Here is a 16,248-nt window from a genome sequence, read left to right on the forward strand (position 1 = left end):
GAGCATAAGCTTTCGTGAGCTACAGCTCACTTCTTCAGATGCATATCGTGGAAACTGCAGCAGGCTTTATATATACACAGAGAATATGAAACAATACCTATTCCCACCCCACTGTCCTGCTGGTAATAGCTTATCTAAAGTGATTTCCAGCACAAATCCAGGTTTTCTCACCCTCCACCCCCCCACACAAATTCACTCTCCTGCTGGTGATAGCCCATCCAAAGTGATAACTCTTTACACAATGTGCATGACAATTAAGCTGGGCTATTTCCTGCATAAATCCAGGTTCTCACATCCCCCCCACCCCCATACACACACAAACTCACTCTCCTGCTGGTAATAGCTCATCCAAACTGACCACTCTTCAAGTTAAAATCCAAGTTAAACCAGAACATCCGGGGGGGGGGGGGGGTAGGAAAAAACAAGAGGAAACAGGCTACCTTGCATAATGACTTAGCCACTCCAAGTCTCTATTTAAGCCTAAATTAATAGTATCCAATTTGCAAATGAATTCCAATTCAGCAGTTTCTCGCTGGAGTCTGGATTTGAAGTTTTTTTGTTTTAAGATAGCGACCTTCATGTCTGTGATCGCGTGACCAGAGAGATTGAAGTGTTCTCCGACTGGTTTATGAATGTTATAATTCTTGACATCTGATTTGTGTCCATTTATTCTTTTACGTAGAGACTGTCCAGTTTGACCAATGTACATGGCAGAGGGGCATTGCTGGCACATGATGGCATATATCACATTGGTGGATGTGCAGGTGAACGAGCCTCTGATAGTGTGGCTGATGTTATTAGGCCCTGTGATGGTGTCCCCTGAATAGATATGTGGGCACAGTTGGCAACGGGCTTTGTTGCAAGGATAAGTTCCTGGGTTAGTGGTTCTGTTGTGTGGTATGTGGTTGTTGGTGAGTATTTGCTTCAGGTTGCGGGGCTGTCTGTAGGCAAGGACTGGCCTGTCTCCCAAGATTTGTGAGAGTGTTGGGTCATCCTTTAGGATAGGTTGTAGATCCTTAATAATGCGTTGGAGGGGTTTTAGTTGGGGGCTGAAGGTGACGGCTAGTGGCGTTCTGTTATTTTCTTTGTTAGGCCTGTCCTGTAGTAGGTAACTTCTGGGAACTCTTCTGGCTCTATCAATCTGTTTCTTTACTTCTGCAGGTGGGTATTGTAGTTGTAAGAAAGCGCCACAGCAATGGTTCCCTCAACCCACCTAGCAATATTGTTAACCTATCCAACTATACTCTCAGCCCAGCAGAAGGAGCTGTTCTATCTCGGGGCCTCTCCTTCTGCCCCTCCACCCCCACGAACATGATACAGTTCTGTGGTGACCTAGAATCCTATTTTCGACGTCTCCGACTCAAGGAATATTTCCAAAATACCTCTGAACAGCATACTAATCCACAGAGGTCTCCCAACCAACACTACAGAAAGAGGGATTCTAGGTGGACTCCTCCTGAAGGTCGAAACAGCAGACTGGACTTCTACATAGAGTGCTTCCGCCGACGTGCACAGGCTGAAATTGTGGGAAAGCAGCATCACTTGCCCCATAACCTCAGCCATGCGGAACGCAATGCCATCCACAGCCTCAGAAACAACTCTGACATCATAATCAAAAAGGCTGACAAAGGAGGTGCTGTTGTCGTCATGAATAGGTCGGAATATGAACAAGAGGCTGCTCGGCAGCTCTCCAACACGAGTTTCTACAAGCCATTACCCTCTGATCCCACTGAGAGTTACCAAAAGCAACTACAGCATTTGCTCAAGAAACTTCCTGAAAAAGCACAAGATCAAATCCGCACAGACACACCCCTGGAACCCCGACCTGGGATATTCTATCTACTACCCAAGATCCATAAACCTGGAAATCCTGGGCGCCCCATCATCTCAGGCATTGGCACCCTGACAGCAGGATTGTCTGGCTATGTAGACTCCCTCCTCAGGCCCTACGCTACCAGCACTCCCAGCTACCTTCGAGACACCACTGACTTCCTGAGGAAACTACAATCCATCGGTGATCTTCCTGATAACACCATCCTGGCCACTATGGATGTAGAAGCCCTCTACACCAACATTCCACACAAAGATGGACTACAAGCCGTCAAGAACACTATCCCCGATAATGTCACGGCTAACCTGGTGGCTGAACTTTGTGACTTTGTCCTTACCCATAACTACTTCACATTTGGGGACAATGTATACCTTCAGATCAGCGGCACTGCTATGGGTACCCGCATGGCCCCACAGTATGCCAACATTTTTATGGCTGATTTGGAACAACGCTTCCTCAGCTCTCGTCCCCTAAAGCCCCTACTCTACTTGCGCTATATTGATGACATCTTCATCATCTGGACCCATGGAAAAGAAGCCCTTGAGGAATTCCACCATGATTTCAACAATTTCCATCCCACCACCAACCTCAGCCTGGTCCAGTCCACACAAGAGATCCACTTCCTGGACACTACAGTGCTAATAAACAATGGTCACATAAACACCACCCTATACCGGAAACCTACTGACCGCTATTCCTACCTGCATGCCTCCAGCTTTCACCCTGACCACACCACACGATCCATCGTCTACAGCCAAGCTCTGCGATACAACCGCATTTGCTCCAACCCCTCAGACAGAGACAAACACCTACAAGATCTCTGTCAAGCTTTCTTACAACTACAATACCCACCTGCAGAAGTAAAGAAACAGATTGATAGAGCCAGAAGAGTTCCCAGAAGTTACCTACTACAGGACAGGCCTAACAAAGAAAATAACAGAACGCCACTAGCCGTCACCTTCAGCCCCCAACTAAAACCCCTCCAACGCATTATTAAGGATCTACAACCTATCCTAAAGGATGACCCAACACTCTCACAAATCTTGGGAGACAGGCCAGTCCTTGCCTACAGACAGCCCCGCAACCTGAAGCAAATACTCACCAACAACCACATACCACACAACAGAACCACTAACCCAGGAACTTATCCTTGCAACAAAGCCCGTTGCCAACTGTGCCCACATATCTATTCAGGGGACACCATCACAGGGCCTAATAACATCAGCCACACTATCAGAGGCTCGTTCACCTGCACATCCACCAATGTGATATATGCCATCATGTGCCAGCAATGCCCCTCTGCCATGTACATTGGTCAAACTGGACAGTCTCTACGTAAAAGAATAAATGGACACAAATCAGATGTCAAGAATTATAACATTCATAAACCAGTCGGAGAACACTTCAATCTCTCTGGTCACGCGATCACAGACATGAAGGTCGCTATCTTAAAACAAAAAAACTTCAAATCCAGACTCCAGCGAGAAACTGCTGAATTGGAATTCATTTGCAAATTGGATACTATTAATTTAGGCTTAAATAGAGACTTGGAGTGGCTAAGTCATTATGCAAGGTAGCCTGTTTCCTCTTGTTTTTTCCTACCCCCCCCCCCCCCCAGATGTTCTGGTTTAACTTGGATTTTAACTTGAAGAGTGGTCAGTTTGGATGAGCTATTACCAGCAGGAGAGTGAGTTTGTGTGTGTATGGGGGTGGGGGGGATGTGAGAACCTGGATTTATGCAGGAAATAGCCCAGCTTAATTGTCATGCACATTGTGTAAAGAGTTATCACTTTGGATGGGCTATCACCAGCAGGAGAGTGATTTTGTGTGGGGGGGTGGAGGGTGAGAAAACCTGGATTTGTGCTGGAAATCACTTTAGATAAGCTATTACCAGCAGGACAGTGGGGTGGGAATAGGTATTGTTTCATATTCTCTGTGTATATATAAAGCCTGCTGCAGTTTCCACGATATGCATCTGAAGAAGTGAGCTGTAGCTCACGAAAGCTTATGCTCTAATAAATTGGTTAGTCTCTAAGGTGCCACAAGTCCTCCTTTTCTTTTTGCGAATACAGACTAACACGGCTGTTACTCTGATTCCTGACAGTGACGTCAGTAATAGTGGCTGTGTGACACTTTTGTATTTTTATGTCCGGCTTTGGAAGCGAATGGTTTTTAAGTGAGGTGTAACTTGGGGTCTGGAAATCAGACTCCTGAAAGGGGTACAGTCGTATGGAAAAGTTGAGAGCCACTGCAATCCTTGGGCGAGCAGGGGCAGAGACTGGTGGGACGGGGGGAGAAGGGGCAAAGAAGGGCCTCTCTGCCCCGGGCACAGACTGGTTTTTGAAGTCTTTTTGTTGTAATATAGCAACTTTTAGGTCAGAGATCGAGTGACCAGAGAGATTGAAGTGTTCTCCAACTGGTTTATGAACGTTATAATTCTTGACACCTGATTTGTGTCCATTTATTCTTTTATGTAGAGACTGTCCGGTTTGGCCAATGTACATGGCAGGGGGCATTCCTGGCACATGATGGCATATATCACATTGGTAGATGTGCAGGTGAACGAACCTCTGATAGTGTGGCTGATGTGATTAGGCCCTATGATGGTGTCCCCTGAATAGATATGTGGACACAGTTGGCAACGGGCTTTGTTGCAAGGATAAGTTCCTGGGTTAGTGGTTCTGTTGTGTGGTATGTGGTTGTTGGTGAGTATTTGCTTCAGGTTGCGGGGCTGTCTGTAGGCAAGGACTGGCCTGTCTCCCAAGATTTGTGAGAGTGTTGGGTCATCCTTTAGGATAGGTTGTAGATCCTTAATAATGCGTTGGAGGGGTTTTAGTTGGGGGCTGAAGGTGACGGCTAGTGGCGTTCTGTTATTTTCTTTGTTAGGCCTGTCCTGTAGTAGGTAACTTCTGGGAACTCTTCTGGCTCTATCAATCTGTTTCTTTACTTCTGCAGGTGGGTATTGTAGTTGTAAGAAAGCGCCACAGCAATGGTTCCCTCAACCCACCTAGCAATATTGTTAACCTATCCAACTATACTCTCAGCCCAGCAGAAGGAGCTGTTCTATCTCGGGGCCTCTCCTTCTGCCCCTCCACCCCCACGAACATGATACAGTTCTGTGGTGACCTAGAATCCTATTTTCGACGTCTCCGACTCAAGGAATATTTCCAAAATACCTCTGAACAGCATACTAATCCACAGAGGTCTCCCAACCAACACTACAGAAAGAGGGATTCTAGGTGGACTCCTCCTGAAGGTCGAAACAGCAGACTGGACTTCTACATAGAGTGCTTCCGCCGACGTGCACAGGCTGAAATTGTGGGAAAGCAGCATCACTTGCCCCATAACCTCAGCCATGCGGAACGCAATGCCATCCACAGCCTCAGAAACAACTCTGACATCATAATCAAAAAGGCTGACAAAGGAGGTGCTGTTGTCGTCATGAATAGGTCGGAATATGAACAAGAGGCTGCTCGGCAGCTCTCCAACACGAGTTTCTACAAGCCATTACCCTCTGATCCCACTGAGAGTTACCAAAAGCAACTACAGCATTTGCTCAAGAAACTTCCTGAAAAAGCACAAGATCAAATCCGCACAGACACACCCCTGGAACCCCGACCTGGGATATTCTATCTACTACCCAAGATCCATAAACCTGGAAATCCTGGGCGCCCCATCATCTCAGGCATTGGCACCCTGACAGCAGGATTGTCTGGCTATGTAGACTCCCTCCTCAGGCCCTACGCTACCAGCACTCCCAGCTACCTTCGAGACACCACTGACTTCCTGAGGAAACTACAATCCATCGGTGATCTTCCTGATAACACCATCCTGGCCACTATGGATGTAGAAGCCCTCTACACCAACATTCCACACAAAGATGGACTACAAGCCGTCAAGAACACTATCCCCGATAATGTCACGGCTAACCTGGTGGCTGAACTTTGTGACTTTGTCCTTACCCATAACTACTTCACATTTGGGGACAATGTATACCTTCAGATCAGCGGCACTGCTATGGGTACCCGCATGGCCCCACAGTATGCCAACATTTTTATGGCTGATTTGGAACAACGCTTCCTCAGCTCTCGTCCCCTAAAGCCCCTACTCTACTTGCGCTATATTGATGACATCTTCATCATCTGGACCCATGGAAAAGAAGCCCTTGAGGAATTCCACCATGATTTCAACAATTTCCATCCCACCACCAACCTCAGCCTGGTCCAGTCCACACAAGAGATCCACTTCCTGGACACTACAGTGCTAATAAACAATGGTCACATAAACACCACCCTATACCGGAAACCTACTGACCGCTATTCCTACCTGCATGCCTCCAGCTTTCACCCTGACCACACCACACGATCCATCGTCTACAGCCAAGCTCTGCGATACAACCGCATTTGCTCCAACCCCTCAGACAGAGACAAACACCTACAAGATCTCTGTCAAGCTTTCTTACAACTACAATACCCACCTGCAGAAGTAAAGAAACAGATTGATAGAGCCAGAAGAGTTCCCAGAAGTTACCTACTACAGGACAGGCCTAACAAAGAAAATAACAGAACGCCACTAGCCGTCACCTTCAGCCCCCAACTAAAACCCCTCCAACGCATTATTAAGGATCTACAACCTATCCTAAAGGATGACCCAACACTCTCACAAATCTTGGGAGACAGGCCAGTCCTTGCCTACAGACAGCCCCGCAACCTGAAGCAAATACTCACCAACAACCACATACCACACAACAGAACCACTAACCCAGGAACTTATCCTTGCAACAAAGCCCGTTGCCAACTGTGCCCACATATCTATTCAGGGGACACCATCACAGGGCCTAATAACATCAGCCACACTATCAGAGGCTCGTTCACCTGCACATCCACCAATGTGATATATGCCATCATGTGCCAGCAATGCCCCTCTGCCATGTACATTGGTCAAACTGGACAGTCTCTACGTAAAAGAATAAATGGACACAAATCAGATGTCAAGAATTATAACATTCATAAACCAGTCGGAGAACACTTCAATCTCTCTGGTCACGCGATCACAGACATGAAGGTCGCTATCTTAAAACAAAAAAACTTCAAATCCAGACTCCAGCGAGAAACTGCTGAATTGGAATTCATTTGCAAATTGGATACTATTAATTTAGGCTTAAATAGAGACTTGGAGTGGCTAAGTCATTATGCAAGGTAGCCTGTTTCCTCTTGTTTTTTCCTACCCCCCCCCCCCCCCAGATGTTCTGGTTTAACTTGGATTTTAACTTGAAGAGTGGTCAGTTTGGATGAGCTATTACCAGCAGGAGAGTGAGTTTGTGTGTGTATGGGGGTGGGGGGGATGTGAGAACCTGGATTTATGCAGGAAATAGCCCAGCTTAATTGTCATGCACATTGTGTAAAGAGTTATCACTTTGGATGGGCTATCACCAGCAGGAGAGTGATTTTGTGTGGGGGGGTGGAGGGTGAGAAAACCTGGATTTGTGCTGGAAATCACTTTAGATAAGCTATTACCAGCAGGACAGTGGGGTGGGAATAGGTATTGTTTCATATTCTCTGTGTATATATAAAGCCTGCTGCAGTTTCCACGATATGCATCTGAAGAAGTGAGCTGTAGCTCACGAAAGCTTATGCTCTAATAAATTGGTTAGTCTCTAAGGTGCCACAAGTCCTCCTTTTCTTTTTGCGAATACAGACTAACACGGCTGTTACTCTGATTCCTGACAGTGACGTCAGTAATAGTGGCTGTGTGACACTTTTGTATTTTTATGTCCGGCTTTGGAAGCGAATGGTTTTTAAGTGAGGTGTAACTTGGGGTCTGGAAATCAGACTCCTGAAAGGGGTACAGTCGTATGGAAAAGTTGAGAGCCACTGCAATCCTTGGGCGAGCAGGGGCAGAGACTGGTGGGACGGGGGGAGAAGGGGCAAAGAAGGGCCTCTCTGCCCCGGGCACAGACTGGTTTTTGAAGTCTTTTTGTTGTAATATAGCAACTTTTAGGTCAGAGATCGAGTGACCAGAGAGATTGAAGTGTTCTCCAACTGGTTTATGAACGTTATAATTCTTGACACCTGATTTGTGTCCATTTATTCTTTTATGTAGAGACTGTCCGGTTTGGCCAATGTACATGGCAGGGGGCATTCCTGGCACATGATGGCATATATCACATTGGTAGATGTGCAGGTGAACGAACCTCTGATAGTGTGGCTGATGTGATTAGGCCCTATGATGGTGTCCCCTGAATAGATATGTGGACACAGTTGGCAACGGGCTTTGTTGCAAGGCTAGGTTCCTGGGTTAGTGGTTCTGTTGTGTGGTTTGTGGTTGCTGGTGAGTATTTGCTTCAGGTTGGGGGGCTGTCTGTAGGCAAGGACTGGCCTGTCTCCCAAGATCTGTGAGAGTGAAATGGCCCACCTTGATTATCACAACAAAAGGTTTTCTTTTCCCCCCCTCCCCTCTCCTGCTGGTAATAGCTCATCGGAAGTGAGTGTGTATGGTCACACCCATTTTTTCACGTCCTGTGCGTATATAAATCTCCTCACTGTATTTTCCACTGAATGCAGCCGATGAAGTGAGCTGTCGCTCACAAAAGCTTATACTCAACTAAATTGGTTAGTCTCTAAGGTGCCACAAGTCCTCCTTTTCTTTTTTGCGGATACAGACTAACACGGCTGCTACTCGGAAACCTGTCATTATGCAAGGCACTGCATTTAGCCGTATGGAGTGGAAATCTATCAACTTCATGAAAAAACTCGTACAGATACAGACAGACATCATCTTCCTCTGCAAATGCAAACAGATGGACATCGTACCAAAAGGACTGAAGGTAAAAAATCCATTACAATCGACATACCACACAGACTGTGCTGACAGCTTGTGCCACACGCTCTCAAAGAAACTGCGGAATCACCTGATCAACATCCTCTACAGCAAACAGGGAAAGATTAAGAATGAGCTCTCAGAACTGGATCCTCTCATAAAAAAACAACCTTCCACACAAACCTCCTTGTGGCTGGACTTTACAAAAACGAGACAAGCCATTTACAACACACACTTTGCTTCTCTACAAAAGAAAAAGGACACTAAACGATCTAAACTACTACATGCCACAAAAGGCCACAGCAATGGTTCCCTTAACCCACCCAGCAATATTGTTAATCTGTCCAACTATACTCTTAGCCCAGCAGAAGAATCTGTCCTGTCTCGGGGCCTCTCCTTCTGCCCCTGCACTTATTCCCTTCACCTTGGGATAGGTTCAGTTGAGCTACTACCCCTTTCATGGCCATGTCACCCTGGGACAGCCTGAAACTGGAAACCTGGGCTCGAACAGTAACTGTTTGCTAGGAAAGGTGCTGAAGACACAATGGAAGAGGAAATCCTTTGGACTGGATTGAAATTATTCCAAAGGAAAGTAAATGAGAGAAAATGTCCAGTGTTACCCTCCTAGCGAAAGAAAAAAATGAAGGTCAGAAAGGACCATTCTGTCCATCTGCTGTGTAACACAGGCCCTAGAACGTCACCGAGCACTTCCTCCAGAAAACCCACGACATGGGACTGAGCCAGAGCACGTCTTCTGGAAAGACATCTCCATGTATTAGAGCCAGCTGGTCAGAAACAATCTTTCTTCTGCAGTGACGTGAAGTTAAAGGACATGGAGACGAAGAAAACCTCGACTCGGGTTGTCGCTGGAGCTGAAGCAGAGAGGCCAGGACAAACAGGGCTAGGGCCCAGGATTGACTATCAGCAGATATGCCATTTTCTATTCCTGGCTCTTTGACCATGAGCGAATCTCTTTGCTTCTCTGTGCCTCAGTTTCCACGACTATAAAATGAAGCTAATCAAGGTTATGTTTTTTTCTCTCCTCTTTTTCAAGGCGGGACACTTAGATGCATTTGGGGCCTGTCTACGCTACCGGACTAGAGTGTATTTGTAAGCTGATGACCCCCCACATGTTGTTCAGAAGCTATGGATGACACAAGGTCCTAAGGTTGTTCTGTGCTTAGCCCCTATGGCACAGCTGGGCTGGACGGCCTTTTCTCGCTGTGCTGTGTGGAGCAGGTTCTGGGCACTAGGGATATGAAGAGGCTCTCAGGGACTAATTCTTGAAAATAAATATCAATGAACTGCAACCCAAATAAAAAATCACTGCTGCTAACATTGGTGGGTGATAAAATAGTAGCAAAGTGGTAATTAATGATGAGGAGAGGGCAGTGACACAGAGCAATCGGATCCCTTGATAAGCTGGACCCATTCAAAGAAAACAAGTTTGAAAAGAACCAAAGGAAGGGTCCTATAGCTAGCAACAAAGCATGCAGGCCACATCTACAGAATGGGGAAGTGTATCCAGGAAAGCACTGACTGTGAAGAGGATTTCGGGGCCATGCTGGGCAAGCCATTCAACATGAGCACCCAGGGTGATGCTGTGGTGAACGGGGCTAAAGCCATCATTAGATGTATGAAAAGAGCAGTGAGGAGCAGAGGGAGGTGACACACCATGCGGAAGACTGATCATGGAATACTGCATCCAGTTTTGCCGTCCACCTTTGAAAAAAGATTTTGAAATATTGGAGATGGGGCAGCAAAAAGCAATGAAACGTTTTGAGGGCTGGAGAAAAATGCCTGCTCGTGAGCCATTGAAAGACCTCAGCCTGTTTAGATGATAAAAAAGATCTGGAGGTGACGTCATTGAAGTGTTGAAGTGACTTCATGGAGAGAAAATATCGGGTATTAAAGGGCTCATTAATCTAGCAGAGAAAAGCATAACAAGACCCAGTGGCTGGAAACTCAAAAGAGACCAATTCGTATTCGAAAGAGGGCACACATATTCAACCATGAGGATGAATCACCAAAGGAACAAACTAGAAAGGGAAGTGGTGGGAATTCCCCACCTCTTGATGTCTTCTAATGAAGACTAGATGCCTTTCTGGAAGGTGTGCAGTCAAAAACTAGCTCCTATTCTCTACAGAAAGCATGTGATATGCAGGGGGTCAGATGACATGCTCTAATTGTCTCTTCTGTCCATAAAGTCTGCTAATTTATGAAAAACTGAGCATAGCATGGGGAGAAGCCTCTGATGTTTTACTATGTTCGGCTTGAGCCCACAATGAACGCTCATTGAGAGGGGTGATCCAGGGGAAGCGGCTAAAACATCCAATGTGGCTGGACAGGGGCAGAACATCAGCACTGCAGGGGAGGGGTAGGTGTGGCAGTGACATCACAAGGGCCTTTGGCAGGACCTCAGCCTATTGGACAAAGGTGGTGGGGAGGCGATGACCTCACAGAGAGATCTTGACATCAGCCAGGCAGGACAGGGGGGCAGGACAGGGGCAACCTCGGAGATCCCTGTGGCTTTGCTTCAGCACGTCTCCTTCTCGAGGTCTCTCCTGGAGGACTGAGAGAGCATTCACTTTCACGTACGTGAGCGCAAGGAGGACCCTCTTCGGAGTTTTCTCCTTCTCTTTTAGTGGTTTTGCTCAAAAACAGACGTCCCTGTATAGAAGGTAAGAGCCTTGGAGAGGTTTGGAACCTGTTCAGTCTGATCCATCAGGTGCCGGCTGATTTTTAGGAATGGAAAACACTAGATTGTGGGGGCAGCATTTTATTTCCAACCTAGGACTTTGTCCCTTAGAATTACTGGGGACATTGGGGTTTCTCCTTTTTGTTTTCCCTTTTCCTGTCTCTCCCTCCTTTCTTGTCTTCTCTTGCATCTTTGTCCTTTTCCCCTGCTTTCCTTTCACCACCAGGACCTGTCTGTGCGTGTGGGGTTGGGGATGGAGGGAGGGCGGGGATGGGGGATTGCACTCCAACTCTCATTGCGGGAGGCCCTCCCAAAGACATGTGGCTGGAATGGTGCTCTAAGAGTGACTCCCTCCAGTGGTGACCCGGGTCATCTGGTGAGAACTCTCAGCTTTCTGCTTCTCAGAGTCTCAATGCTGATTGGGGGAGCTTGGGGCTATTGTGAGGGAGGAGGCTCAGGTCCTTGTTACCCTCTTTTAAGACCAAGGAAATAGGCCGTAACCAAACATGTATTTGATTGCTCTTGCCGCTTTTCTCCATTCATTGTCTTTGAGTAATTCACGATTCTCTCTCTAATGGGCTAGTTCTTCTAAAATACTTTCTAAATAAGTAGGTTTTAATAAAGCCAAATGCAACCCCATACCTCCAGTAACAAAGGAGTCAGGCGGCACCCTACAGAATTGGGGACAATCCGCTGGAAAGCAGTGACCCTGAAAAGGATTTTGGGGCCATAGTGGGCGAGCTGCTCAACATGAGCTGTCAATGTGAAACTGTGTTAAAAAGGTTCAAGCCATTCTTGGCTGGATAGAGTAGTGAGGATGGAAAGGGAAGTGAAACAGCATTGGTGAGACTGATGTTGGAATGTTGAATCCAGTTCTTGTGTCCACATTTTGAATATTATGTTAAAACAATTGGAGAGGGTGCAGAAAAGAGTCATAACTGAGTGATGGGGATGATGCCCTATAATGAGACATTGAAAAAGCTCAATCTGTTTAGTATATACAAGAGAAGAATGAGAAGTGAGTTGCTTGACTTCATGGAGAGAAAATGTTGAGTATAAAAGCCTCTTTTATGTCGCAGAGAAAGGCATGACAAGACCCCATGGATGGAAGCAGAAATCAGAAAAAGTATAATGACAATAAGACCCAGATTTGTAAGAGGGTGGTTCATCATTAGCACAAAGTACCAAGAGAAATTATGGCTTCTCCATCTCTTGATCTCTTTGAATAAAGACTAGATGCCTTTCTGGAAAATGTTTGAGTAAAAGAAAAGTCCAGCTCTTCTGACATACAGGAGGCCTTAGGATACGCAGGGGATCAGATTAAATGCTGAAACGGTTCCTTCTGGCCATAAAGTCGACTAACTTGTGAAAACCTAATTGCGGCCTGGGGAAGAACCTCTGTGTTCTACTATGTAGTCAGGGTCAACCCACAAGGAAGTGTCATTGAGTGGGGTGATCCAGGAGAAGCGTCTCAAACATCCAATGTGGCTGGACAGGGGCAGGACATCAGCACTGCAGGGGAGGGGTGGGTGTGGCAGTGACATCACAAGGGCCTTTGGCAGGACCTCAGCCTATTGGACAAAGGCGGTGGGGAGGCGATGACCTCACAGAGAGATCTTGACATCAGCCAGGCAGGACAGGGGTGCAGGACAGGGGCAACCTCGGAGATCCCTGTGGCTTTGCTTCAGCACGTCTCCTTCTCGAGGTCTCTCCTGGAGGACTGAGAGAGCATTCACTTGCACGTACGTGAGCGCAAGGAGGACCCTCTTCGGAGTTTTCTCCTTCTCTTTTAGTGGTTTTGCTCAAAAAGAGACGTCCCTGTATAGAAGGTAAGAGCCTCGGAGAGGTTTGGAACCTGTTCAGTCTGATCCATGAGGTGCCGGCTGATTTTTAGGAAAGGAAAACACTAGATTGTGGGGGCAGCATTTTATTTCCGACCGAGGACTTTGTCCCTTAGAATTACTGGGGACATTGGGGTTTCTCCTTTTTGTTTTCCCTTTTCCTCTGTCCCTCCTACCTTTCTCTTCTTGCTTCCTTTGTCCTTTTCCTCTGCTCTCCTCCCACCACCAGGAGCTCTGTGGGTGGAGCGGGAGCGGGGGGGGGGGGGGGTTGTGGGAGGCCCTCACAGAGGGGTGAGGCTGGGCTAGTGCTCCAAGAGTGATCCCCTCGGTGGTGACCAGGGCCATTCTTTGGGCTATTTGATGAGAACCCTTAGCCTCCCACCCCTCAAAGTCCCAACCTTGATTGGCTGAGGAGGGGGCTATTGACAGGGAGGAAACTCTGGTCTTTGTTGTTCTCTTCTCTGACCAAGCAAATAAGTCACAACCAGTTAGATGTTTGACCAATGTGGATGCTGCTCTCCATTCATTGTCTCGGAGCAGTTCATGATCCTCTCAAATATTCCAGTTCTTCTGAAATAATTGCTGAATAATTACTATGAACAATTGTTGGTCTGTAGCTCATTTGAGAGCAACTCTGCTACTGACTGGCTGCATCAGCTAAGACAAGTCCCTGCTCCTTTCTCAGCCTTCGTTTCTCCTTCTGTCAAGTACGACTAACAATCCTCTCCCACCTACCTCGCCATGGGTGAATGCTGGGGATCCCCTGAAGAGTGTCACTCGGAGCAGTGCAGACTAGGGGCTGTCCTATCACACTGAGCCATAGCAGATTATGACCTAATATTCGATTTCATTTGTATTTTATTGTTTTGAAATTGTGAAAAGCAGCAACTGCTTAGCTCAGACTGAAGCATCTCGTCTAATTTTCCAGAGCGTCGTGTCTCCCCTTTGTGTATGACGAGACAGTTTAATGCGCTGCGACGGACAGGAGATGCTCTTGTTTTGCAAACAAATATTTTTGCAAAGAATTTTCATCCTACTTGTTACGATTTCAAGAAACAAAGTGGTTTCGTCTGAATGGATTTTCTGACAGAAAACGGTTTCCATGCAAATGTTCACACCTTATTTCCTGGACTTTATCACTGCCTCCGGGGGGGTTGTTGTCTGTTAGAACAGGAGTCAGGACTGTTGTCTTCTCTTTCTGGCTCCGTCACCGCTTTGCTGTGTGACACCTTGGGTAGGTCCAATGGGAACAGGGTCAATTCTCTAACTCCAGGCAGCAGGGAGCCTGGGTGAGATAAGGGATGTTAAGGCCGTCTGCGAAGGAGAAAGGGATGTTTCCAGGTGCTGAATGTCAAGAACTCTAAACTTTGCTAAAATGGCTAGTCTCGAGAAAGAAGAACTAGTTGGGGCCAAACTTTAACCATTGTCTTTTTTAAAGCCCATTCAGGGATGTGAGTCCCAGAGAGCCATAGAGAGGGGGAGCAACTTGCCCAAAGTCCCACAGATGACGAGGCAGCAATGGAAGCAGGAGTGACCCTCCCTCTCAAAGGCAGGGGGACCAGACATTAGGGCCTGGTTGCAATTGCCAGCTGTGGGAGGGAGTGTGCGGCAGTGGTTAGTGAAGGGGTCCATCCATGGCTCTGACACTCGGTGTGACCCTGAGCTGGTAGCTGAGGCCCGTTTGCCATCAGTAGGGTTGGGGTCCCATCGCTCCAGCCCAGCGGGGTTGGGAGGCTCCAGGAAGGTGTGTAAAGTGCGGGGATGTCAGGATCCTGGAGGCGCTGTGTCACCTCTGCCCTAGGGCCGTGTTCTGCACCCCCCTGCTGCTGGCTGAGTTTCTCTGTCCCTTGGCAATAAGACAGACTCTTGTTTTCACAGCCGGTCGATCGCCCTCGTGTCATCACCCTGCCTGCTGGCTGGGCAGGGTAACTCCTGAGGTCATCACCCTCTCCAGCCTGCCTTGGGCTTGGAGAGTGAGGAGGAGGGCGAGGGACGTCTGCTGACCCTGAACATCCGCCATCCATCGTACCATCACTGAGAGCACGTGAGTGGCATTCGTGTTCCTCGGTGTCTTCCCCTGTCTGTCTGAGGAGAGGAGAAACAGGGGGAGAGACTATCTCCAAAGGGGGATTTCATTTGCAAACAGCCCCCAAGAGCCCCTCACTCTTAGGCCAGGCAGGGGCTTCTCCAGAGGGGTCTCCAGTGTGTTTGGAAAGGTTCCAGCAATGGGGCTCCCAGCCCTTCCCTTGTGGGACACTGATCCCCAGGCTGAGAGTCTCTGAGCTGGGCCAGACCCTGTGAGCTGCTGAGCCTGGAAATCAATGGGGAACGAGGAGGGCCCTGGTCTTCCGGTGCCTGGGGTCTTTGTGACTTTGACGTGGAGAATGGTTTCGCAGGAGAAGTCCGGGCTCCTGGGTTCTGTTTCTTCTCTAGCCTGGGTGGGAGAGTGGCCTGGGACGACAGGAGGGGGCTGCTTGTCCAGAGTAACCGATGGTCTTTGGGACTGACCCCATTGCTGGAAAAGGATGAGACTTCCTGGCTATTGCAGCAGCAGGGTTTACGAGGGGGAAGGTTGGGAGCAGATCGTGCAACGAACTCCTGCCCGTGTGAGTAGATGGCTCTCCCTGCACTCCTGTGGGGGCAGAGGGGGCGGCTGTGGTTGGAGCAGGGAGGAGTAGGGACGGAAAAGGGCCAGGAGTGAAAGGCTGCCTTGAGCCCAGACTCACCCCTGCTCCCCGCTCGGTTCCAGGATGGCCAGGCTCCTGCGGATGTTGCGGAGGAAGGCTCTGCAGGTGACCCCAGAGCCTGAGGGAAGCAGCTGCCGCCTTCCCGAGGGGCAGAGCAAGCCCTGCGTCCCCGCTGGCGGGGAAGCAGCTCCCGTCCAGCCCAGACGGCGGAAGTGCCCGGCCTTCTGGAAAAGGACCCCGGCTCCCCGCGCAGGCGCCGAGCTGGGAGCGGCCCCGACCAGGCCCCGGTGGAGCTGGCCCAGGCTGCGGTTTGGCAGACAGGACCCAGCCCAGGAGGGGCGCCGGGCAGGGTGGCTCTGCGGCTGGTTGTGT

At 48.3% G+C, this 16,248-nt stretch overlaps 1 long non-coding RNA gene across 1 annotated transcript; it reads left to right on the forward strand.

Annotated features, from left to right (window-relative positions):
* The first annotated feature begins 8,461 nt into the window (after nt 1–8,461).
* Nucleotides 8,462–15,968, forward strand: LOC140897945 (uncharacterized). The gene is made up of 3 exons (XR_012154892.2): nt 8,462–8,657; nt 15,068–15,233; nt 15,939–15,968. It is a non-coding gene; the product is annotated as an uncharacterized LOC140897945 (long non-coding RNA).
* The last annotated feature ends 280 nt before the right edge of the window (nt 15,969–16,248 follow it).

The sequence above is a fragment of the Lepidochelys kempii genome, chromosome 14 (genome assembly GCF_965140285.1).
Source record: "Lepidochelys kempii isolate rLepKem1 chromosome 14, rLepKem1.hap1, whole genome shotgun sequence".
NCBI classification, from domain to species: Eukaryota; Metazoa; Chordata; order Testudines; family Cheloniidae; genus Lepidochelys; species Lepidochelys kempii.